Genomic DNA, 6,359 nt, shown 5'->3' on the forward strand with positions numbered 1-6,359 from the left:
AAGTTTCGATTTGCGCAGAATTTAAAATGCTTCTCAATTCTTAACAACAACGATCGAACTGCCGCAACGATCAAATGACGCTTTACCCCATTAGTCTGTAGTGCTATCTTTAACACGGGATCGGGTGTCCATTTTGGTGAAAAATCACATGAGCTACTTTAACTCAAGGATGACTTATATTGTCTGTGGGAAAAGCGACTGAAAATATAAAGATGCCCAAACGATTTGATTGTACATAATCAGGCGTATATGAGCTCATGCCAGTGGTCCATGTAACGGCAACATTTCATATCTTCAGTCACATTATTTTCCGAAATTTCCAAACCTAAGCCCGTGTTTTTAGTCGAGTCATTTTGCTGGTGGAGCACATGAGCGCGAAAGTCATATGCGTTTTCAGAGCCATTCGACTGTTATTGGGGCGACGCTGCTTTAATTCCTGTGGCGTTCGAAAAGTCATCCTCCTTTAAACATGTTGTTAGTCCCTCTAGAGCATAGGAACACCACTTGCAACGCAAAGACCGGCAACAGGGGCAAGAAAACAGCCGATTGAGGCCGTAGTGATCGCTCGCCACCGAACGTCGCAGAGCAGCGGCGGACCAATCAGCGGCCAGCTCTGCGGTATCTACCGCCCCGCGGTGACCGCGCAGCACGGTGGAACAGCCGGGAGATTCGGACAGTCGCGCCGCTGCGCTGTGCGGTGAGGTGTGGGCACGTGGGTCACAGCGCGTGCTCTGGGGAAGCGCTCGCTCCAGTGAGCGTCCTCCTGCAGCGACTGGGTGTAAAGCGCCCTCCCGGCGGGAGTGCCAACGGAGTCACGTGATTCTAAGAAGTGCAGTTTCGGAGCGAGAGGAGCGAGAGCCGCCACAAGTGCAGGTAATCACCGGGGAAAGGCACCATGTCTCATGTGAGTGGAGTCAAAGCCGTGGGTGCCGCCACCGATCATTCACGCTGCTATTCAAAACCCCGATTTATCATGCCTGTGTTAAGTTCATTCACTTCTAACAGCAGGTGTGAAGGCACGGATGCCGTGCGGCGCGGTACCATGTGATGGAGATTGGAGGCAGAAGGAGAGTGCACGCTCCTTTTTTATTTCAAGGGCTGAACCAACGCACCTGTCTCGAAGCGCTGCATCAGGCTGCTTGTCGAATGCTCATTTTCTACTCGTTATGTGATATCATCACATCCCAACTAAAATGCGTCGCGAGAGAATGCCTCGCTTTTTAGTGCAGAAGACGCTGGTTTTCGTTGTAAATTCATACGCATGTATTGTGCCGATACGACCGCCGGGCTGGAAATTGTGGATATCGTCTTAAATCTTGTCAGCATATCAGGCCTGAGATAGTACGACAGCACAGTCCTCATAATTCAATGCAATTAAAGGACTAATTGTTCCACTGCCATTGAGAATAGTTTGTGTTTCAACTTGAATGGTTCGAAAATCAGTCCAAAGTCTTATTGTTGTTGTTGTTGTTGTTTTGGGTTGTAGGGCGCCATAACTGCTTGGTTATTCAGCTCGCCAGTCCAAAGCTTGCGAATGACGCCTTCACCATGCGGCGCCATAACTGATCGGTTATTCAGCTCCCCAGTCCAAAGCTTGAGAATGACGCCTCCACTATGCGGCGCCATAGCTGCTCGGTTATTCAGCTCCCCAGTCCAAGCTTGAGAATGACGCCTTCACCATGCGGCGCCATAACTGCTTGGTTATTCAGCTCCCCAGTCCAAGCTTGAGAATGACGCCTTCAGCCATGCGGTCCTCCACCTCACGTCTGAGCACACTTATGGGAAGACAATCTCTCCCTGATTACGCGGAACTGTCGCACGACTATGGTCGAACGCGTTAAGGATCTTGGAAATTTTTGCGAAGATAGCCCGGAGTTTACGGTGCGGATTTGTATCCAGGAAACGTGCGCGGTATATTACTTATATAGGTCTACCCACAAACTTTCCAAATTGATCAAATCAAATGTGTTTCTTGTCTTGAATATGTGAAAAGCCGTGTTATGCCCGCTACATTTAGTTGGTATCATTTATTTCGTTAGGAGTTTTCTCGTTACGCTTCGGTGACTGTGCAAAATTTTGGTCTAAGCCCGAGTCCGATGGGAGGCAATAACAATGCGGCGATGCTTCCAGTGTCACAGTGTTGTAGTACGCAGTGTTATGACTTACGTCCCAGAGCAAGACAAAAAGGTGGCCAGTTTGTGGTTGGCCTCGGATCTTCTTGGGTTGAAAAACTGTCTTCGAAAGGAAAATTTCATCGCCATTAAGAGAAAAAGTAAGGAAAAACTATATGCCCTATTTTTACAAAACGTGGAAGTTGGTGGTACGCTGATCTAGTGCCTTTGCATTCGCTGTATCTGCAGAATGCATGAATTTTCTGGTGCTTAGGTCTTCTTATACCCTAAGGATTGGTATAACTGTCCAATTCGATGGCTTTAGCTTCATTATATATTTTACATGAGTAGCAATGAGACACGCTGAGGTTGTTTGTAAAACTCAGTGCAACAGCGCTTACCATGCATGTTGAACGAGCTTAATCAAATGTGATCAACTAGTTTCGATACTTGACCAAAACAGTCACTGAGAAGACGTCCTAAGGTGGATTCTTGGTCGGGCCAGCAAGACGGTTTCCTTTCTTTAGGTTAAAAGTAATGAGTCAAGGAAGTAAGGAAACTTGGATTGCACAACTAATTAAAATTATTGTCATAGACGGTCTGGCGCGTCATGGATGGTTCTGCAGCACGGTTCCGTATATTGTGATCAGTAAGTATAAGTATATGAGCGTACGTTGCTATTCACGATATTGGCACGGTCGCAGTGAGCAGACCAAATGTATGATGAACACAGTGAAAACTGTTGCAGAGATTGGAACGAGTCGTACTGGTGAGGAGGGGGGGGGGGGGGGGGGCAGGTCGCGGGCGGGACGTGCCCCGGCGTGGCGGGAAGGTCAGACAGTCGGGACTACCGTGCGGGTCGTGCCCTGGCGACAGACGCCGGTAGGTCTCAGCCGAGACTGCTGTGCCGCCTGTACCCTTTGAGGAGGGTGCAGCGCGTCAGGGGTCAAGGCTGCGGCTCGGGACGTGCCGCCACGTGCCGCCAGCCTGCCCCGTCGGCCGGAAGTTCTCCCCTCGCCGGCGGGCCGACAGCTCCAGTTACACTCCCCCCCCGCACCGCTGCACCTGGAGCTAGCCCTGCCCCCGGCCCCCAGCAGGCCTTTGTCGGCGGATCTCTGCAGGCAGGGGAATAGATCCGTTCAACACCGGCAATCGCCTGACGGCCACTGACTCATGAGACGGCTTCGTGGCAGATAGCGCGAGACCGTACCAGTCTGGGAATGAAGTAAAAATTGGTCTGACCCCATGATAAGACCAGACTAAGAAAAGAACAACATCGACATCAAGCAAATGTTACCTTTTGTCACATTCGACCCAAAGGAAGTTGATGCGGTAGCACACCAGTCCATCCGAGGCACGAGCGCGAGGCGCCGAGCACTGGACCACCGAACACCTTCGAGGAGGAGGGACAGAGTCTGGCATAGGATCAAATGACGTCATAGCTGTATGTCAAAAGTAATTATTTCTCCTGTTATGCGAGTCTCTTGCCGAGAGGAATGGAAATCATATGGCTTATTTTCAATCATAACCTGTTATGGATTGTTGATTACAGGGTTACATTGCCATACTTAACCTATTTGGAAGGCTTGCCTGTCGCGATTTACGGAAATGCTATGGAAATGATGGACGAGTCATGCTGGCACTTCTCAACCAAAAGCGTTCCCAGTTGAAGTTACTTAGCTTCTTGCCAGTGGGCATTGCCTTCTTGCCTCTCTCTTCGAAGGCAATACATGTGAGTTTTCTTCATTAAAGAGCTGGACAAAGTCTATCTCGGTCATCTATATAAAAGCTACAAACCGGAAAGTATGGTAGTATTCCTTGCCTCTTTTCGCACGCGTGCTCAGCTTTTTCCAGTCAACACGTGCCAACCTCGTAGACAAGAGTTAATGTTTTGCTTCTTGAATCAGTATTGCATACATTTTGTCAGCGAGGGTTGTCAGTAGGGTTTCATCGAATGCATGATGCATACGTATATGTAGCTATACTCTTGGACGGTTGATGTGATCCTTAACTTTGCTCATTTGCCGATGTAAACGAATTGACAGTTAGATATAAAAAGAAAGACACTGCTTAAAGTCAGTGTACATTTTTTTCTGAAATCATAACACGTCTGAAAAAATCAAATGAGCTGCCTGTTAACCTTTTCCTCAGCACTTTATCATAAATACCAAACAATTAGTAGGTATGTGAGCACAGTATTCTTCGGCTCCCTGCTCATCTCTGAGTTCGTTTTCCCGATAAAGGAAACGCGACACGTTTGAGAGGGATCTCAATGATGCTTTGTGGTGAATGCGCAGCACACGTCAGCGCTGAACAATGCACACGACACGAGAGAATACACTTGGTCTTGCATGGCATATTAAAGCTTATTTCTTTTTATTATTTTGCAGCATAAAAGGTGGCAAAACCGTGAAAACGCATTATTAAATTTCACGTAACGCAGCGAACATAACTTCAGGCGGTTATGTTAAACGGTCCGACGAAGGCGTCGCGTGGGTGGCGGCGAGGTTTGGTGTTGCTGACGGCTAGCGGGGCACTTCTCGCCCGCTGAAACGTGAGACGCCATTTTGCGGCTGGATTGTGATGCTTGAAATAATATTTTATCTAATTTTCATCTTATTAGATATCATACAATTTACGGTAATAACAATTAAGTCCTAAACCATAGCGAATAAATGTTTTTACCACTGGCGGATAGAACCAGAGCAAATGTTGCTTACTTGAATATGTTTTTGGTGGTGATGAGCAAGCAGCGGATGAAATTACTCCAGAAAAATGACTCCTTTTATTTCATATGAAAAATAGAAAGCATAGGGAAGAGGCTCAGACAAAACCAGCTGTAGCCCGAAGCGGTCACACCAAATCCTGTAGCACATCGCGCTATCGCACATCGCACGTCACACTTTGTTCTAAAGGATGGCTTTCATATGATGTAAGTTTGCAGGGCCTTAGTTGTATTTATTTAATCCGTATTTATATCATTATGCTATTACTGGCACATGGCTTAGCTTGTGCTATTCATTTAACGTTTGTAAGCTAAGCCTCAAAATGGTATGGATAGCCGCCGTTTAGCCTACAGGGACGGTCTGCCCACAGAAAATAGACCTGTGTTACCCAAGCAGAAGCCAACTTATTAGAAAGCATCATCGCGGCCGTCGTAAAGCCAACCAGACAATATGGTGATAGGCACCGAGCTTACACTGTCAGGCTTATGCTGGTAGACAACGAGCTTACACTGTCAGGGCAGGGCTGGTAGACACTGAGCTTATATTTTCAGGGCACTGCTGGTAGACAACGAGTTTACACTGTCAGGGCAGGGCTGGTAGACACTGAGCTTATATTTTCAGGGCACTGCTGGTAGACAACGAGTTTACACTGTCAGGGCAGGGCTGGCAGACACTGAGGTTATATTGTCAGGTCGCTGCTGGTAGACACTGAGCTTACATTGTTAGGTCACTGCTGGTAGCCACCGAGCTTATACTGGCAGGACACGTCTCTCGCGGAGATGACCGTCAACCGCGCCGGGCATGACGAGCCCGTAAACGCCGTTCTCATTGAAACATGCTTGGCCTCTGCTGGTCCCACATAGCGACGGCAGCGGTTTCGCGACACTTCTGTTGTTTGTCTCCTAAATGTGCCACAAAATGGCTTGCTGCAGAATGTGCTGCGTAGGGAGACCAGAGCCAAAACCCTCGGTCCTCCCTTCGCTTCTCTCTCTCTCTCTCTCTCTCTCTCTCTCCTCTCTCCTCTCTCTCTCTCTCTCGCTCTCAGGAGAGTCTCGCTCTCCTCTCTCCCTCCTCATAGGGAGATAGAGAGAGAGAGAGAGAGAGGAGAAGCAGAGAGAAGAGAGAGAGAGAGAGGAAGAAGCTCCTCGAGGAGAGAGAGAGAGAGGGAGCTCTCTCGTCTCGCTCTCTCTCTCTCTCTCTCTCGCGATCTCTCTCTCTCTCCCTCTCTCGCATCTCCTCTCTCTCTATCTCTCTCTTTCTCTCTGATCTCTAGCTATGAGAGAAGCTCGTATAGAGCCGCTCTCTCTCGCTGAGCTCTCGCTCTCTCTTTCTCTGCTCTCTCTCTTCTCTCTTTCTCATCTCTCTCTCTCTATCTATCTCTCTCTCTCTCTCTCTCTCTTCTCCTCTCTTCTCTCTCCTCTCTTTTCTCCTCTCTCCTCTTCTCTCTCTTCTCTCTCTCTCTCTCTCACTCGGCATCTGGTTGAGATCACACACCGTTCCCAGGAGACCCCGCACCAACGGG

General features: G+C 48.4%; 1 protein-coding gene across 1 annotated transcript in view; it reads left to right on the forward strand.

Moving 5' to 3' along the window:
* Positions 1 to 701: 701 nt before the first annotated feature.
* Positions 702 to 6,359, forward strand: part of LOC119100589 (discoidin domain-containing receptor tyrosine kinase B) — a 27,414-nt gene continuing 21,756 nt past the window's right edge. Inside the window, exon 1 of the mRNA XM_037223670.1 lies at positions 702 to 873. The gene's annotated coding sequence lies outside the window, so the exon portion shown is untranslated. The remainder of the gene's footprint in view (positions 874 to 6,359) is intronic.

Source organism: Pollicipes pollicipes, unplaced genomic scaffold (genome assembly GCF_011947565.3).
Source record: "Pollicipes pollicipes isolate AB1234 unplaced genomic scaffold, Ppol_2.1 Scaffold_4881;HRSCAF=5763_pilon_pilon_pilon, whole genome shotgun sequence".
NCBI lineage: Eukaryota > Metazoa > Arthropoda > Thecostraca > Pollicipedomorpha > Pollicipedidae > Pollicipes > Pollicipes pollicipes.